We start from the raw sequence: 20,186 nt of genomic DNA on the forward strand, positions 1-20,186 counted from the left end.
AAGGCACATCAATATCAGAGCAAAGCATCATAAAACATGCTGAAATACATGATGGAGGACATTAAGAAGGTAACACATGAGTTGTCTTAAATGGAATGCAATAACTTGGTGGTCCTGGGAGACAGGCGAGCCTGGAGGTGAAAATGGAATGTAGGACACGGTATGATCTCACAAGCTCTGACCTTGGTGTTAGGGTCATGAAGATATTAAGTTCAGCAGGCACAGCTATGCAGCGGAGGCACATATGATAAAAGCAAATGAGACAAAATAAGGCAACTCATAGTGTAAGAAAATAGCAGGAAAGTTATGCTGCAGTATGTGACACACCAAATTACAGGGCAGAGAGTGATATGTATTTTATGGGCTACATCAGTAAACATGTAGCATTTATTGCAGGAAGCACACATTAAAGTTGGATGTAATAAAATATATGTTTTTAGCACACATTAAAGTTGGATGTAATAAAATATGTTTTTAGCACACATTAAAGTTGGATGTAATAAAATCATTTGATATGAAACTCCTTGAACTGGCCAACCAAAAAAGCATTATTTTTCACAAGGTTTATGAGGCATTAGTCAAGAATATCAACTGCCATTACATTTTGTAAATCATACCTATGTGATTATGTATATCATATAAAGCAGAAAAAAATTTGCAAGCTGTAATACAAACAAGATTACTCCTGGAAGCCACATTAATGATGCCAGACACGTGATGATAGACACTTAGTGTGATGAAATTACATGCTGTATTTCACATTATGAAACCAAGCCAAGTGTCACTGCAGGACATATTAGGTAAGGCAGACACCAAAAGCTTGCTACCTGAACAAGATTAAATATAACAGGCAAAATCCACAATAAAGTATTGCATACTGTTGGGTAGGGAAGAGAACAAATGCTTCCAAGCATTACACCTGAAATAAGCAATGGCAGATATTCAAAGCTTGCGAGCTGAACAAGATCTGATTTATAATAGGCAAAACCAACAATGGTGCATTACATGCGATATCTGGCAGGGGATTCCTTGCATTACAATTGGAAAGTGGCAGACACCTAAAGCTTTTTAACTGAACAAGATCTGATTTATAACAGGCAAAACCAACAATGGTGCATTACGTGTGATATCTAGCAGGGAAGATAAATGATTCCTTGCATTACAACTGAAAAGTGGCAGACACCCAAAGCTTGTTAATTGAACAAGATCTGATTTATAACAAGCAAGCCCAACAATGGTGCATTACTTGCAATATTTGGCAAAGTATATGGAAAAAAATTCTTGGCGTAACAAGAGTAATTCTAAATAATGGCAAATCCCACGAAGTTTCTCTTCTTTTGACAAAGCCTATGCTCTTTGCTGCAGGGCTGTCAGAGTCTGTTTGCTCCAGCCAACATGTACTGAAATACCCCTGAGTCATGAGTGAAGTGTTGAAACTGAAGACAAGTGAAATACTGTGCTCAGAAATCTATTAGCATTTCGACTTTGATAGTATAAGGCCAGAGCAAACCTCCTCTCTTGTAACCCATATCTCCTACTAGGCTTAGATCTTGGCATCTTGCAGCATGTTGAACCTGACCTCAGAAAAAATCCATCCCTATTGGATCTAAAATATTGCTGGCTCTGGGCAAAAACTGCCCAGGATTTGTAACAGCCTGGGCTTTGAGCTGCCTTGCCTCCCGGTGCAGACGACAGACTGTTGTGTGGAGCAATTTTCACTTTTCATGTCTGAAAATACATGAAAAAATATTTAATCACAATTCTAAATAATAAAATATGTGCATGTAATTGCATTATTTTCAGTGCTATAAGGACAGTGAATCTAAGCATTGACATTATGTCTGCATGCCAGCATCGATGGAAGGCTTCACTTAGATTGCCTGACAAGAGTAATATTTTCAGGAGAGATGGGGGAGAGGATACAACTGGAGACTCTTGACAGATATAATGTCAAGATCTACAAGCACCCATTTACCATATATATCTTTGATGTTCAGTCCATACTAAAACATTTGTCAATGTGTTGCCACACTAAAAATATAAAAATTCCCTGTTTCTGCAATGTTAGTCATACCTAAGCCCTGCTAAACCATCCAAGTGAATCAAGAATGAGTTCTGGGCGGCAGCATGAGCCAATACTAAATGGTACCACTATAAAAAAAAAAAGCCTGCATCATGACGGGCCTGGGCCGACCGCCAGGCGCCTGAAGAAAACCTACCGGCGCTATAGGCAGGTGGGGAAAAAAAAAAAAAAAAAAAAAAAAAAAAAAAAAAATCACATCAGAAGAATGGACAAAGGTTTGTTAGTGGCACTTCAAGGTTATGCTACCTCTTCAAAGATTGGCCAGTGATGGTTTAAAGTGGAACAGGATAAACAAGAGACAGGTAGATATCTGTGGACACTACTGTTACTATCAAATGCCAACAGCCTATGGCAAAATTTGAACCTATGCTATCAAAAACATAAGACCCATATGCTGATCACTCGACTAATCGTAACGGTACTACACCCATAGAAACATAATAAAGAGTTTAAATATATCATTCAAAATTTCAACCTTTTTACATACTTTTTTTTGAGATATGAAGCCTACTGGTGTAACAGTTGAATATTGAACTCAATTTGTATGCAGAGATGTGAGGTATGTTATTAAGCAGTAATGTTTCCAACACATTAGTTGTGATTAAAGCAACACGGAATAGTAACTAAAGAGGATAAATTATCACTGAGAACAAGAGGTTCCTTACTATATTGTGGTGAGCTTGATGGCCGAGTCGAGTTTCCTCCAACCCCATCAAGTTCACACCTGTTGAGAGGCAATTTTTTAATCAAAGTGAAAAATGGATGCAAATGGTCACTAAAACTAGTTATTATACTTGGTGTCACAAATTCGGGCAAAGAATTTAGGGAAGGACTCCTGGACTTGGCGTCACTGATGAGGTAAATGATCTCGTGCACTCATTGGGCTATAATATATACATTGTTATAATGTGTATTATTGTCTTGTTACCTACTGATAATGGAAATACATGTCAGGATTAATCATCAAATACAAGGAAAAAAGAATCATGTATGGAAATTGTGAACTTTTAAGTTCATGTAACAAACAAAGTTTATTATACACAAAAAGGTTGGATACTTCAGATGTAAAAGATTTTTGGATATAACATCACCCCTTTCCTCCATATTGGTTCTTTAAAGCAAGGGTTGACTACAGCTGATTATTATTTGCGGCAGGTTACACAACACTTATTTTAGTGCAAACCATCTGGAAATCAATGATCATTATAAGGAATACTTCTCATGAGTAGCTACTAAAACTTGACAACCTAGAAGGATGCACCATCAGACTGTAAAGGATAGATATATTATAAGACATAGCTACATTGGTGGATCCAAAGGGGGGCCCAGGCCCCCCCAATGTTCCTGAGTGATACAGGAAAACTAGCTCAAAAGCGCGCTGCGGCTAAAACAATGCCTTGGCACAGAGTCCAGGCCGTTATAGCCATTGATTTAGGTCACTTCACCAGTTTTTCAAGACCAGGACTGCCTAGAATGGCTAATCGGTAATGCTAATGCTCCTTCCACCCGCAAAAAGTCTGACGTCCTCCCAAAAACTCATTTCCTGGATCTACACCCAAAGACATGGTTCAAAAAAAATGTTAAGACAATCAATATCCAATCATTTCAGGATACATAAATCAGCATCCATATGAAGGAATTCTACAACTTAAAAGTGATGTTGAGCAGGGCATGTGTTAAGTGACTTGCACAGTCTATTTTGTGAAGTCATAATTAGATTAATAACACAACAATCAACAAACACTAGATGAAGTATTCATACCAAAATCAGTACATGGAGCTGGTGCACTGCAATGGGAAGCACATTCCTGCAGCTCACCAAGAGGGTTGAATGATGCCATGTACTTCAGGGGGGGTGGCTAAATGTCTTCACCCTTGGCCTCTTTCTTGGCCTCTCCCCCTTCAGCTGCCACATTCTCTTGGATGATATCGGACGTGTTCGGATCTGTTGGGATGTGGTTGTGTTAGATGTGGAATAACATACGACAGTGGAACATGGAAGGAAAGAGTATGTCCACACGATAAAATACAGAGATGAGGATTGCACTGCATTAGTTGAGTGATTACAAGATGTAAATTGAAATTCTTTGGATACTGAAAGGATGTACGGGGACAACTGGGTGAGAAGGGAGAGAGATGCAGATTTTTGTTATATAGCTAGATACACCAATGAAGACTTAGGACATACACATTCAGAAAGACCACAATTTTGGCTGCTAGACAGAAAAACACTAGATGTCAAAGTGCCAGGACATTGAAGGAAGTAATAATAAGAAAAGCAATAATAATTAATGAGTATAAATATATTTCTGATATTTTGTTTATCTTAATGCTAGTATTGGAATTTTCAAACACTAAGAATATAGTAAATAAATATTGATAAATTAATTAAAATAAATACATTAATTGTACTAATACAACCACTAACAATATTAACAGCACTGCATCTAATAGACTGAGCAATAAACTGAGTCTGATATGTAACCATAATTAAACTGTCTCTGTCTGAGTGTTATGTGAAGCTTGCTCCATGCACCGTGATAGGAATGGCATAGATGCATGCAGGTTGCTGAGATGCTTACAGTCACCAGCCACTTGTAGATATGGCACCAAAATGTGTTGGAAGCATTGGCGACCAACTTCCATTTATTTAACTATTATTTTCTTTAAACAAAGGAGACAGCTCAAGAGCAACAAAGCGTACTAGAAAAAAAAGCCCCACTACTCGCCACTCCCAAACAAAAGTAGAGTCTTGATACACTCTTCTTGAAGGTCAGATTATAGGCAGGAGGAAATGCGGACAATGGAAGGCTGTTCCAGAGTTTATCAGTGTAAGGGATGAAAGAGTGGAGATGCTGATTAACTTTTGCATAAGATGTTTGGCAAGATAGAACATGCAGTAATTGACTTAAATTAGAAAAGTATAAATTTAGGAGGGAAATGGGCAGGCATTGGTTTAGTAATAGGGTGGTGGGGGAATGGAATAGACTCAACAATCACATAGTGAGTGCAGGGACGATAGCTTGTTTTAAGAGTAGACTGGATAGCTACATGGACGAGGCTGACAGGTGGTAATGGGGAGGAATCTGGAGCTGCCGTGTGTAGGCCATTCGGCCTCTTGCCGCGGGAGGAGCGGAGGCATGCAGTTAGCAAGTTCAGAACTGTCAGCGTGAAAATGATTAGAATTTCCACATTATCATTATTTATATATATATCACTTACCCCGGCTGGCATCCTTCCGTAATAAATGTAGCTTCACACCAGGCTGTGTCCTCTTTATCACCACAAAGGGACATGATTTGAGGCTCCGGCTGGTAAACGTGGCGGCCGCGGCGGTGTTATGATTTTTGAACGAGGCAGCGTTGCAATCGGAGCAGAGAAAGATATTGCTGCAAATAGCGGTATAATAAACAGTATAAGTTAGACCGAGATAATTATATTCACCCACTCTTTCCCCCTACAAACCAATGACTCAATGTATATATATCATCATTACTGATGGGAGTCAGCGTGCGTGCTAAAACAATGAGTTTGGAAGAAAAAACATGATCACATAGTTTTAAAGTACGGCAGTAGGGCTACAATTCCTTGGTTCATTCCAGTATGTATACAGAAAGGTTAAACACATAAAACACATCTAACCACACATGCAGAGAAAATAATATAATTGCGGTATAATAATATAACAATAATAGCATTACTCATGACATGCAGTCAGGCTATATCTACCTAGTAAATATATACAGTATATATATAGTTCCTACTGTTCATTTTAATATTTATCTACCTTTATTTTTTTTTTTATTTAAAATGGGAAATAACCAGACTGAAGAAAAAAAGTAGCAACATTTGCTGCTTGATCCCATGTAGCAACACTGCTGATGGGTACTGGGGGCTTGGGGTGGGTCTGGAGGGGGGGAGGCGCCTGGATGTAAACAAAGCTGCTCCTGCGCCATCTGTTGCAACCGACATACACCAACACCCGCCCACGGTCTCCCATAGAGGCCCCCTCTCCTGTTCTATAGTCTCCTTGTGCAGGACCGTGGAGGAGGCCAGTGAGCACCTCCTGCTGCACTGTGTACTTCAGATAATCTATAAGTTCAATTTACATGGCCTGGTAGTATGTAACTTTTATAAGTGACTGTACTTGTCTATTTGTTATATGTGTAATTTTCTTTATTATTCTTATTCCTATATTCTTGAGATTATTCCATTGCATTACTGCCCTATTATCTTTCTTTACTTTGTGTATAATTATGAGACCAATATTTCTTTCTCATATTTTCTTTTGCTTGTGTGTCTGTGTTAATGCATTTTCTATAATGCACAATGCGTGCCATATATCTACATGCCAGCATATATTTGTTGTATATACTTTTCTAGACAATTACAACTGAACTGCACCTTTATAGCATTGTTTCTTTGTCCAAAATACACTAATTAGTTAAGTAAATAGCTGAGTGTGTGTGTGTGTGTGTGTGTGTAAAAAAAAAAGTACACTTCATGATCTATGGTCTTTGTGGTTATACCACCCACCACTGATGAAAGATAGCATATAATAATCATATAATACATAATGAATGATGAAAAATAAATATTGTTCATACATAATGTCAAAAATAAGATCTACGCATATGATAAACTACAAGGCGATAAGGTCACAAGAAGATGAAGAGGAGACCCTACACCTGCAGACGACGTACTTGATATGGTTTGGCGTCGGCTCAACAGATGGCGCTGCTGGTCTATATCTGCCTCACATTTTCTTTATCGCTTTTAGATAGAAGCTTTCCCATCTTTCTCTTATAGTCTTTGAGCTGCCGCTCCAAAAGAACCCGTCCTCTTTTTCCATTTTCTTCCTTTTAAGGCATACTGTACTAAATCGTAATCTAGGGACTTAATTAAGAAAGCAAATTAAAAATAATGTGGCACATATATCGAGGCAGACAGGAACCAAGGACGGAAGGAAGGAACGAGGGAAAGTTAAGACTGTCTTGCCATATCTGCAGCCCAACTCATGGGTTGTCATCCGACAAAGGTCCATGGTCCCACGGAGGGACAAATGTAGAGATGGATGGATGATCGAATGGATGAGGAGGTAGGAAAATGAAGGAGAAGGGAGGTATGGCAATGCCCCGGCCGGGCGTCGGTGTTGCCATACCGCCCACACTTATCATATGCCTCTCAAAGTGTGTATATCTCATCATTTTATAAAGAAATGGGCTTCCTCTACTCGCAAGTAGTTATATTTCAAGTTGAAAAACGCGATTTATGAGCATTTATACGTAAATATGATAATAGTGTTGTGCTGGAAGCTTCCCCCGTGGTCTATGGGCCTCTGGAAGACTCCGGGAGAAGCGAGCAGGGGGGCGGGGAGCAAGGCCCCGCCCGCGCCCCGCGGGGCCCGCGGTCAGGCGCCAGGCGGGAAGTGTTGCCAACTCGCCCAGATTTTTGCTACATGTTCATTCATGTATGATCGAATATACTGAAACGTTCTAGACTGCACTGTTCGGTGTATGTATATATATATATATATATATATATATATATATATATATATATATATATATATATATATATATATATATATATATATATATATATGAGAAGAGACGGAGGCCTTGGGGATGGGGAGTGGCGTCAGCACCCTTGGTTTCCACTTCTCCACGCACACAGCCAGGGTACGTGTCCACATGTGCCCGGCGTTATCACTTCTCTGCCCCTCGCTACCATCCCGTCAAGCAAGGGGCCGTTAGAAAAGTGCTCGAGCCCCATCGGAGCTATAGGAAATGACTACCTAGCTCCTTGAGTTGACCAAGGAGGCGTGTTGACACGGCAACACGGCAAGGGTTAAAAATCATGATACAACCCTAAAGTCTTAAACAAAACTTTAAATCATTTATTTAAAAAAAACTTTTGCAGATTCATATTAGATCAAATACGTTTTATTATAATTCCTGTATCATTTATTACTATATTAATGAGAGAAATGCAGAATTGACACATAACATATGCGGAGGGGCTCACGAAGATGTACCTATCTTGACCCCTTGCCAGATTCCAACAATTTCGCCCGTCAATACCGTTCCTTCGCTTACAGAGAGGGCCCCTCGAAGATTATGGTATGAGAAATTGGCCGAAGAGTTTCTATAGTTGAGGAGGGTGCCTTATGGTACGGCCGTCAATGTTCTCAAAACTACGCACTAAGGGCCCAAAACTAAGCACTTAGCCTTTATGAATTACAGGCGCAGTGTTGCCATCAAAATGGCGCTGGCCCACTGGGCCGTCATTGGTAGCTTTACTTACAAAAAAATATATTTTCGCCGCAAGTAGAGCACAGAATCGCTTCATTTCAGGTAGGCAGCATCATTGCAATAGCTGCTTTTACCCCACAATTCCCCTGGTCTTCATAGCCCTCCCCACTACCAGGTGTTTTAATTTTGTTGAAGGGGACAGGAATATTATGTTACTTATTTCTTATCATCACTTGAAGACGCAGTATATGCTCGATGCGCCGGTAAAACTAGAGTAACACAACAGTATGTGATACCTTGGAAAGGTTATTATTGCTGTGGGAGCAATATTGGAGGCGCGTAGTGATTCTCCATATATACCTGCGGCAGCAACACGAACGAGTTCCCCGACAAGTCGTTTCCCAGACTACCAGCCACCTCCAACCTGACAGCAGCACCGTTGCGAGGGTGAACAGTAACTCTCGTGCACGCCGCCTATACTGCTCCCTACATCTTGTACGCCACATTCCTTCCAGATTCGCATATAGGGAATTTGTATTTTCCTTCTTCCTTTTCACTAGTGGCAACCTAGATGAAGGAAGAATAAAATACAGTAGAATGAATGAAGGCCGTTTAGAGATGTAGAGGATAATATAGAGCAAAAGGAAGGCTGTGTTACCTTTATTACCAAACTCACCAATATTTCTCGTTACACAGCACGAGATGAGGCTTAGCTCACTATTATAAGACACTTTTGATTCTTACATCAACCATTTCTAAAGGCCAAAGAGGGGATCAATTGGGTTCTAATGAGTGTCTTCTTGGGTTCATGATACAGAAGAAGTGGCAAACTACCCCCAGGCTCATAAAACTATTCCTTTAAATGCCCAAAACTCCTTTGAAAGCCTTGGCAAATGTGTGAACTCGGGCGACGAAATGTTTTGAAATACAACCCATGGGCAAGGATTCCAACTTCCTCAAGGTGTTCAGGAATGGGTAGGACTACTGGGCAGAGGGAAATGGAGCAGCTTGGGAGAACTTGAATGGGTATAGAACAGGGGGAGATCAACCACTGCAGTGACAGAACAAGGCCATCAGAGTGGAGAGGTTGGGTCCATATTCTCAAGCACTTCAGGGCTCACACACCTGCACTTGACAAGGCTTTGGTGGAGGTTGTGTTAGTATGTCCATGGGTAGTGTTGTGAGCCTGGTGATAGTTTGACAAGGCTTTGGTGGAGGTTGTGTTAGTATGTTCATGGGTAGTGTTGTGAGCCTGGTGATAGTTTGACAAGGCTTTGGTGGAGGTTGTGTTAGTATGTCCATGGGTAGTGTTGTGAGCCTAGTGATAGTTTGACAAGGCTTTGGTGGAGGTTGTGTTAGTATGTCCATGGGTAGTGTTGTGAGCCTGGTGATAGTTTGACAAGGCTTTGGTGGAGGTTGTGTTAGTATGTCCATGGGTAGTGTTGTGAGCCTGGTGATAGTTTGACAAGGCTTTGGTGGAGGTTGTGTTAGTATGTCCATGGGTAGTGTTGTGAGCCTAGTGATAGTTTGACAAGGCTTTGGTGGAGGTTGTGTTAGTATGTCCATGGGTAGTGTTGTGAGCCTGGTGATAGTTTGACAAGGCTTTGGTAGAGGTTGTGTTAGTATGTCCATGGGTAGTGTTGTGAGCCTGGTGATAGTTTGACAAGGCTTTGGTGGAGGTTGTGTTAGTATGTCCATGGGTAGTGTTGTGAGCCTAGTGATAGTTTGACAAGGCTTTGGTGGAGGTTGTGTTAGTATGTCCATGGGTAGTGTTGTGAGCCTAGTGATAGTTTGACAAGGCTTTGGTGGAGGTTGTGTTAGTATGTCCATGGGTAGTGTTGTGAGCCTGGTGATAGTTTGGCAAGGCTTTGGTGGAGGTTGTGTTGTTATGTCCATGGGTAGTGTTGTGAGCCTGGTGATAGTTTGACAAGGCTTTGGTGGAGGTTGTGTTAGTATGTCCATGGGTAGTGTTGTGAGCCTAGTGATAGTTTGACAAGGCTTTGGTGGAGGTTGTGTTAGTATGTTCATGGGTAGTGTTGTGAGCCTAGTGATAGTTTGACAAGGCTTTGGTGGAGGTTGTGTTAGTATGTCCATGGGTAGTGTTATGAGCCTGGTGATAGTTTGACAAGGCTTTGGTGGAGGTTGTGTTAGTATGTCCATGGGTAGTGTTGTGAGCCTAGTGATAGTTTGACAAGGCTTTGGTGGAGGTTGTGTTAGTATGTCCATGGGTAGTGTTGTGAGCCTAGTGATAGTTTGACAAGGCTTTGGTGGAGGTTGTGTTAGTATGTCCATGGGTAGTGTTGTGAGCCTGGTGATAGTTTGACAAGGCTTTGGTGGAGGTTGTGTTAGTATGTCCATGGGTAGTGTTGTGAGCCTGGTGATAGTTTGACAAGGCTTTGGTGGAGGTTGTGTTAGTATGTCCATGGGTAGTGTTGTGAGCCTAGTGATAGTTTGACAAGGCTTTGGTGGAGGTTGTGTTAGTATGTTCATGGGTAGTGTTGTGAGCCTAGTGATAGTTTGACAAGGCTTTGGTGGAGGTTGTGTTAGTATGTCCATGGGTAGTGTTATGAGCCTGGTGATAGTTTGACAAGGCTTTGGTGGAGGTTGTGTTAGTATGTCCATGGGTAGTGTTGTGAGCCTAGTGATAGTTTGACAAGGCTTTGGTGGAGGTTGTGTTAGTATGTCCATGGGTAGTGTTGTGAGCCTGGTGATAGTTTGACAAGGCTTTAGGTAGATTCATGAGCCTAATGACAGTTCAACAAGGCTTCTGCACTATGAACATGAACAGAACTCATGAGAACCCAACCCAGCTAATCTTCTCTGTAGAAATAGTTCTTGTTGTTGTGGGAACCCAAAGCGTCCAAGGATACCGAGCGTGCTTAGGTCTCCTCCGTGGAGCTGATCTGGCTGTCCTCCACCTGCCGCGCCGAGGGGAAATACACCTTGAAGGAGAACTCGCTGCTGAAGAAGGAGCCCTGCGGAAGGAAGACGAGAGGTAGATGACAAACTGCCGAGGATTGGTAGATAAAAGAGAGGCTGAGAAATGGCGGATAAAGAAGAGAATAACAAATAAACAAAGAATAAGAAACACAGATGATAAAGAAAGACTGAAAAAGATGAAGAAGATAAAAATGAGGAGATAAAGAACTACTGAGGAATAGGAAACAGGTTAGAAGAAAGGGACAGAGAAGATAAAGGAAGGAATAGATAAAGATTAAAAAGATAAGAAAGAAGAAAGGAATAACAAAGAAAAACAGGTGCTGAGGGAACACAGAAAAATATAAATAAGATAAAACAGGAAGCAGGAAAGAAAGATAAGAAAGAAAGGAATAGGAAGGAAGAAGAAGAGAGAGAAGATGGAAAATGGGAAAGATAGAGAAGGTGAAGAAGATGAAGAATGAGAGAAGAAAAGGAAAGAAAGATAATAAAGAAAGGAATAGGAAGGAAGAAGAAGAGAGAAGATGGAAAATGGGAAAGATAGAGAAGGTGAAGAAGATGAAGACAAGATAACAGATGAAGAATGAGAGAAGAAAAGGAAAGAAAGATAATAAAGAAAGGAATAGGAAGGAAGAAGAAGAGAGAAGATGGAAAATGGGAAAGACAGAGAAGGTGGAGACAATGAATGAGAAAAAAAAAAAGATGGAAGAAATGAACAGGAAGGAAAGAAGATAAAGGAAATAAAGATGAAGAGGGAGAAAAAATAATAACAATCTCCTTTACGTCCCTCCTACATTTTCCTTCCTTTCCTTTCTTCTGAGATTCCTACACTTTCCCTTTTTCTCCTCCTTCCTTCCTTCTAAAATTCCTACACTTTTCCTTCCTTCTAAAATTCCTACACTTTTCCTTCCTTCTAAAATTCCTACACTTTTCCTTCCTTCTAAAATTCCTACACTTTTCCTTCCTTCTAAAATTCCTACACTTTTCCTTCCTTCTAAAATTCCTACACTTTTCCTTTCCTCCTTTCGTTTTCTTCCTATACTTTCCCTTCTTCCCTTCCTTCTTCTCTTTCCTTCCTTCCAAAATTCATAAACTATCCCTTCCTTCCTTACTCTCTCTCTCTCTCTCTCTCTCTCTCTCTCTCTCTCTCTCTCTCTCTCTCTCTCTCTCTCTCTCTTCCTACCGGGTTGAATACTGTGGTGCCGCTGTGGGTGGTGCTAAAAGCCTTGTCCTTGTCGGCGATGATGATGACGTCTGGTGTGGGGTAGAGCGACATGCAGTGATCGAAGTTCCAGTAGACCGGCACTGTGTGGAGCGGCAGCGGGGCGAGGTGGCACTGGTTCACGATGGTCCTGGCAACCTGTCGGGGCGGGGGAGAAGGAGGAGGGTGGCGGGAAGGGAAGGGAAGGGATGGGAGGGAAGACGAAGAGAGAGAAAGAGGAAAGGGTGTGGGAGAGGAAGGGAGGAAGGGAGGAATTTGAATAAGGAAGGGAGAAATTAGAGAAAGGAGGGTAGGAAGGAAGGGAGGAATTAGAGAAAGGAGGGTAGGAAGGATGGAAGGAACACAAAGGAACACAAAGGAAGAACAAACAACAGCAGACCTGCTGGTCCTTACGAGGTTGTTTGTGACAAGCTACACTAACTATCTAATCAAAGGTGGAAGATGAAGGACAGCAAAGGTGAAGGCTCCTCGCCACCCCCCCATCCCTCCAGCCAAAGCTGGCAGGAAAGGAAAAAGAACCATGCAGCATGGAAAAACTGCATGGAAATTATGTAGGAAAGAGGAAAGAACTACCATTACTGCTATCAATAACCGGGCGATAAAAGCGGACAAGGACACCAGTATTCGAAAGAACTTAACGTTATTACGACAATGAGTAATATCTTAGTTGCTGGTTGGATTCAAAACACTTGTCTAATCTATTCTTGAAGGCCATAACTGTTGTACTATCAACAACATCACAGGGTAGAGAGTTCCAAACATTAACAACTCGACTGAAGAAGAAGTGTTTAGCTTCGTGCGACGAGAATCTTTTACCACTTATCTTCAAATTGTGATTTCTTCTTGTTCTATTCGATCGATCAATTGTAAAGTAATCTTCCGCATTAATATCACTGAATCCTTTAAACATTTTAAACACTTCTATTAGATCGCCTCGCATTCTTCGTTTTGATAGGCTGAATAAATTTACTTCTTTAAGCCTTTGTTCAAATGACAAATTTCTCAACCTAGGAATCATCTTTGTTACTCTTCGTTGGACCCATTCCAACTTTTCTGTAGTAGGGAGACCAAAACTGTACACAGTACTCTAGACGGGGTCGAACCAATGAATTATACAGTTTTAATGTTACTTTTTCCGATTTATTATTAAAGACTCGTCCGATGAAGCCAACCAATTTGTTTGCAGTTTTAACTACCTCTGAACAATGCTGACCGGGCTTTAAATCGCTTGATATAGTGATTCCAAGATCCTTTTCTTTACTTACTTCAGAAAGTTGTTGGCCATTCATTACGTACCGAACGCGATTGTTATTTTTTCCGATGTGCAACACTTTACATTTGTCAACAATAAATTTCATTTGCCATTGATTGGCCCAACGTGCAAGTCGATCTAGATCTGATTGTAAAGCTTCTTCGTTGAGTGTCGCAGTTACTTTACTAGCAATTTTTGTGTCATCAGCAAATTTTGATACTTTGCAAGTGAGCCCATCATCGATATCATTAACATAAATTAAGAAGAGCATGGGGCCAAGCACTGATCCGTGAGGTACGCCGCTTCTGACGTCGAGCCAGTTAGATGTAACACCGTTTAGAACTACTCTCTGTTTCCGCTCAGAGAGCCAGTCCGCAAGCCAATTGTGAATGTTACCCGAGATACCGTGCGCCAGTAGTTTGCTGAGCAATCGTTGGTGGGGGACCTTATCAAATGCCTTTTGAAAATTCAGATATGTGATATCTACTGATCTGCTTTCATCAAACACCTCAAAAACATAGTGAAAAAAATCAAGTAAGTTAGTCAAACACGAACGTTTACTACGGAAGCCATGTTGCGAATTATTTATAATATTATTTTCTTCGAAGAATTTCACTATATTGTCGCGAATGATAGTCTCCATTAACTTACAAACAATAGATGTCAGGCTAATTGGTCGATAGTTTCCTGGATGAGACTTGTCCCCCTTTTTGAAAATTGGTGTGACATTTGCAAGTTTCCAATCCGACGGAACTTTTCCAGCTGTTAAAGATTTATTGAATATGATGGAGAGCGGTTTACAAATTTGATGTTTGATTTCTTTTAAGACCCTAGGGGTAATTTTGTCTGGACCAGGAGCTTTGCTTACTTTAATCTTTTCAATTGTGCGTAAAATGTCACTTTCTACGATGAACACGCCACTTAACATCTTTTCGGTCCTTCTAACCTCCGGCGGTTGAGGTGATAAACAATCTTCGTCGGTAAATACGGATGCGAAAAAGTTATTTAGGATTGTAGCCATTTCATTTTCATCGTTCGTGTGGTTACCATTATCATTAACAAGCGGTCCGATACCACAAGTGAGTGATTTTTATTATTTACATAGCTAAAAAATTCTTTAGGATTAGATTTACTTGTTTCCGCTATATATTCTTCAAGATTTTTCTTGCTTCGTTTTATTAATTTCTTGGTTTCGCGGCGAATTCTGTCCAACTCTAGTTTGTCAGCCTCGCTCTGAGTTGATATGTATCTACTGTATACGCATTTTTTAAGAGATAGGCTATTTTGAATTTCGTTATTCCACCATTTGGGTTTCTTCTTAGAAGCTGGACGTCTGTTACGATAGGGTACGCATATGCTTATGGCATTGTTCAGTATTGTGGTGAAGGACCCCCAAGATTTATCAATATCTGTTTATTGAGGGTAGGAGGTATGAGGGTAGGAAGGAAGGAAGGAAGGAAGGAGGGAATGATCCAACTATAGAAGAAAGCAAGTAAACAGGAAGGAAGGCAATAAGTGGCGTAAGACCAAAAGGAGGGTATGAGGGTAGGAAGGAAGGAAGGAAGGAAGGGAGGAAGGAAGGAAGGGAGGAATTAGAGAAAGGAGGGTAGGAGGGTAGGAAGGAAGGAAGGAAGGAAGGAAGGGAGGAAGGAACCAAGCAGGGAAGAAACAAAAGAAAGGAAGGAAGGAAGGAAGGAAGGAGGGAAGGAACCAACTACAGAAGAAAGCAAGTAAACATGAAGGAAGGCAATAAGCGGCGTAAGACCAAAACAAACCATCAAGGAGACAGCCGCCCACACTCACATGAGGCGCGAGATCACAGTCCTGCGGGAAGTGGACAGAGTTCCGGCACATCTTTCCCACCAGGTCCTCCCGCAGCACCACCATCTCCTGCGTACAGTAGACCAGCCGGCAAGGGTTGGTGGCGAAGACGGCCGAGCGAACCTTCTTCCGCAGGGGCTCAGTGACACACCTGGGCAGCGGCGGCCTGAGGAGGGGACGGCAAGGGGGGTTCAGTTTGGCTTCCACGCTGGTTTGGTGATGTTGGTCTTGTATGAAGGGAAGGCTGACAGGGATTGAGGGCCACTTCCACAGTCATGGTGACAGTCGTGACAAGATGGACACGCATGGTTCGGCAGTGTTGGTGTGCCGGAGCGCGGGAAATGTCAACACTCCATCAGCTGAGCGGAGGATTATGAAGGAGTGATGTGAAAAATAAATGTACAAAAATTAAACGTGAAGAATAAATGTAAAGAATAACTGTGAAGAATAAATGTGATGAAAAAATGTGTAGTGTGTCGCTGTAATACACCGCTCAAATCTGCCGACAGCCTAATGTTTCCTGGGCATTACATAACGGTGACAAGTATTAAAGTTCTGTTATTTAGCAGATGTCAGCAAGACAGACGCTTCTCCTATATTCATTACATTTGTTCATCATTCACCTTACTCAGCAAACTTCACATTCATTCTTTACACAACAGTTCCCTGAATGTATGCCCCGTGCCTACACACTGGGCTGACTGGAATGATACGAGGGAGTGACCAAGAAGGCACAACAGGTGGATAACAGTGACAAGTATTAAGGTCCTCCCTTCTCCTTGGCTGTGTACTTTTGCAACAATAAACCATCAACCAATCAATCAAAGTGAAGTTCTCAGCAGGACGTTTACTGGTCAGCAGGTGAAGTGAGTTCATGTCATTCAAAGTCTTCTATTTTTTCTCATGTTGCCATTGAAGCCGAGCAACGTGTTGCTGTGTTGTGTGATATTTTTTATGTCTATTTAACGAAATAATATAACCACTTGAGAGCAAGAATTTGTTATTTACTAAGTAATTGCATTGATTAGCTCCACTGGGGAGCCCCCGCGGCCACCAGAGCTCCGTCGCCGGAGGTTCCAGTCTCTGGCACTGGTGCAAACAAGCGAAGGACAATCGTGGAAGTGGATTTCTTGTTGGTAGCGGCGATGGCCACTCACTGGTAACCATCAACACAAACAAACGTGACTGTGAAAGTGGCCCTTAGTTTGCTCAGTAGGAGAGGAAGGAAGGAAGGAAAAGTGTAGGAAAGAGGAAGGAAGGAAGGAAGGGAAAAGTAGGAGTCTCAGGAGGAAGGAAAATTGTAGGAAAGAAGAAGAAAGTAAGAAAGAGAGGAAGGATGGAAAGGAGAATGTAGGAACTCAGAAGGAAGGAAGGAAGGAAGGAAGGAAGGAAGGAAGAGAGGAAGGATGGAAAGGAGAATGTAGGAACTCAGAAGGAAGGAAGGAAGGAAGGAAGTAAGAGAGGAAGGATGGAAAGGAGAATGTAGGAACTCAGAAGGAAGGAAGGAAGGAAGGAAGGAAGGAAGGAAGTAGGAAAGAGAGGAAGGATGGAAAGGAGAATGTAGGAACTCAGAAGGAAGAAAGGAAGGAAGGGAAAGAGGAAGGAAGTAAGAAAGAGAGGAAGGATGGAAAGGAGAATGTAGGAACTCAGAAGGAAGGAAGGAAGGAAGGAAGGAAGGAAGGGAAATAGGAAGGAAGTAGGAAAGGGAGTCAAGAAGGCAGGGAAAATGAGGGAATCTCAGAAGGAAGGAAGGAAGGAAGGAAGGAAGGAAGGAAGGAGAGGCCCAAACAGGAGTCCCTAAAAACCCTCGGACCTTCCCCACAAGGCCTTACAAACACACAAACTGTCCGCCGGTACCTTTGAAAACACAACCAACCACTCCCACCACTGACATAGACACAAACACACAAACTGTCCGCCGGTACCTTTGAAAACACAACCAACCACTCCCACCACTGACATAGACACAAACACACAAACTGTCTGCCGGTACCTTTGAAAACACAACCAACCACTCCCACCACTGACATAGACACAAACACACAAACTGTTCACCGGTACCTTTGAAAACACAACCAACCACTCCCACCACTGACATAGACACAAACACACAAACTGTCCGCCGGTACCTTTGAAAACACAACCAACCACTCCCACCACTGACATAGACACAAACACACAAACTGTCCACTGGTACCTTTGAAAACACAACCAACCACTCCCACCACTGACATAGACACAAACACACAAACTGTCCACCGGTACCTTTGAAAACACAACCAACCACTCCCACCACTGACATAGACACATACACACAAACTGTCCACTGGTACCTTTGAAAACACAACCAACCACTCCCACCACTGACATAGACACAAACACACAAACTGTCCGCTGGTACCTTTGAAAACACAACCAACCACTCCCACCACTGACATAGACACAAACACACAAACTGTCCGCTGGTACCTTTGAAAACACAACCAACCACTCCCACCACTGACATAGACACAAACACACAAACTGTCCACTGGTACCTTTGAAAACACAACCAACCACTCCCACCACTGACATAGACACAAACACACAAACTGTCCGCCGGTACCTTTGAAAACACAACCAACCACTCCCACCACTGACATAGACACAAACACACAAACTGTCCGCCGGTACCTTTGAAAACACAACCAACCACTCCCACCACTGACATAGACACAAACACACAAACTGTCCGCCGGTACCTTTGAAAACACAACCAACCACTCCCACCACTGACATAGACACACCTGGAAAGCCTTGACTGTTCCTCCCTTCCCTCCCGCCACACTTGCCTCCATTGTCACTTGACTCTTTCTCAACTTGCTCCTTCCTTTCTTCTTTTTCTTTCTCTTCCTCCCTTTCTATTTTTCCTATTTTTGTCTTGCCTTCTGCCGTACTTCTTCCCTTCTTTCTCTGCTTGTGTCCTTCCTTCCTTCCTGCCTTCCTTTCTTTCCTTTCCTCCCTTTCTCTTTTTCCTATCTGCTACTTTCCTTCAGTTATCCCTCCTTTCTTCCTTCCTTTCCTTTCTTCCTTCCTTCCCTTCCTCTGTTTTCTACTCTCATTCTTTCCTCTCTATTTGTCCTCCTTCCTTCCTCTCCTACATCCTTCCTTTTTTATCCTGACCTGGGAAAGATGGTTGATGGTCCCGGGTCGCTGGGTCCCGGCACGAAGATGAAGCGAGTGTTGGCGGCCAGGTCGGGGAACTCGGCGATGAGGTTGCCCAGCGCTGTGAAGGCTTTCTGCATCTCCTCAAGCTGTGGGGAGAGGTGTGTGTGTTTACCTATTTGTAGTCTACCGGGCCCAGGCTAAGCTCTAATAGTCCCGTCTCCATATCTACATTCATCCAGCCTTTCCTTCATTTGCTGGACACTGCTCGCCTCCACCACCTCTTCCCGCAAGCTGCTCCATGTGTTAATACTTCTGTGTGGAAAACTATACTCTTTCAAGTCACTCAAACAGGTTCCTTTGTTAACCATGTCCTCTCAGCCCTTGCATTCTCACAGTTGAAAAGAGATCTCTATCCACCTCATCAAACTTATCTACCAACTTATACAGCGTGATCAGATCTCCTCTCTCCCTTCTTTGTTCCAGTGTCGTCAAGTCCATCTCCCTCAATCAGTCTTCATACGTCATATTCGAGAGTTCTGGGACCATTTTAGTAGCAATTCTCTGTATCTTTTCCAACTTTCTGATATCCTTCTTTTTGAGGCGACCACACAACAGCAGCATATACAGGTTTTGGTCTTACCAGTGTTGTTATTATTTTGTTCATCATTTCCTTGTCTATATAATGGAGTGTGTGTGTGTGTGTGTGTGTGTGTGTGTGTGTGTGTGTGTGTGTGTGTGTGTGTGTGAGGCTCTCTCTTTCCTTCCTTCCTGTCCCTTCTCTCTTTCCTTCCTTCCTTCCTGTCCCTTCTCTCTTTCCTTCCTTCCTTCCAGTCCCTTCTCTCTTTCCTTCCTGTCCCTTCTCTCTTTCCTTCCTTCCTTCCTTCCTGTCCCTTCTCTCTTTCCTTCCTTCCTTCCTGTCCCTTCTCTCTTTCCTTCCTTCCTTCCTGTCCCTTCTCTCTTTCCTTCCTTCCTTCCTTCCTGTCCCTTCTCTCTTTCCTTCCTTCCTTCCTTCCTGTCCCTTCTCTCTTTCCTTCCTTCCTTCCTGTCCCTTCTCTCTTTCCTTCCTTCCTTCCTGTCCCTTCTCTCTTTCCTTCCTTCCTTCCTTCCTTCCTGTCCCTTCTCTCTTTCCTTCCTTCCTTCCTGTCCCTTCTTTCCTTCCTTCCTGTCCCTTCTCTCTTTCCTTCCTTCCTTCCTGTCCCTTCTTTCCTTCCTTCCTTCCTTCCTGTCCCTTCTCTCTTTCCTTCCTTCCTGTCCCTTCTCTCTTTCCTTCCTTCCTTCCTTCCTGTCCCTTCTCTCTTTCCTTCCTTCCTTCCTGTCCCTTCTCTCTTTCCTTCCTTCCTTCCTTCCTGTCCCTTCTCTCTTTCCTTCCTTCCTTCCTTCCTTCCATCCTCTCTTTCCTTCCTTCCTTCCTTCCTGTCCCTTCTCTCTTTCCTTCCTTCCTTCCTGTCCCTTCTCTCTTTCCTTCCTTCC

The 20,186-nt window shown here is 42.4% G+C and overlaps 1 long non-coding RNA gene and 1 pseudogene across 1 annotated transcript; both read right to left on the bottom strand.

Annotated features, from left to right (window-relative positions):
* Positions 1-544: 544 nt before the first annotated feature.
* On the bottom strand, positions 545-6,466 carry LOC126984764 (uncharacterized). Its single transcript, XR_007737649.1, has 4 exons — positions 5,306-6,466; positions 3,846-4,028; positions 2,749-2,807; positions 545-1,728 (listed from the first exon to the last, which is right to left on the bottom strand). It is a non-coding gene; the product is annotated as an uncharacterized LOC126984764 (long non-coding RNA).
* Positions 6,467-8,981: 2,515 nt separating this feature from the next.
* Positions 8,982-20,186, bottom strand: part of LOC126984349 (DNA polymerase epsilon subunit 2-like) — a 40,127-nt pseudogene continuing 28,922 nt past the window's right edge.

The sequence above is a fragment of the Eriocheir sinensis genome, chromosome 57, assembly GCF_024679095.1.
Source record: "Eriocheir sinensis breed Jianghai 21 chromosome 57, ASM2467909v1, whole genome shotgun sequence".
Taxonomy (NCBI): Eukaryota; Metazoa; Arthropoda; class Malacostraca; order Decapoda; family Varunidae; genus Eriocheir; species Eriocheir sinensis.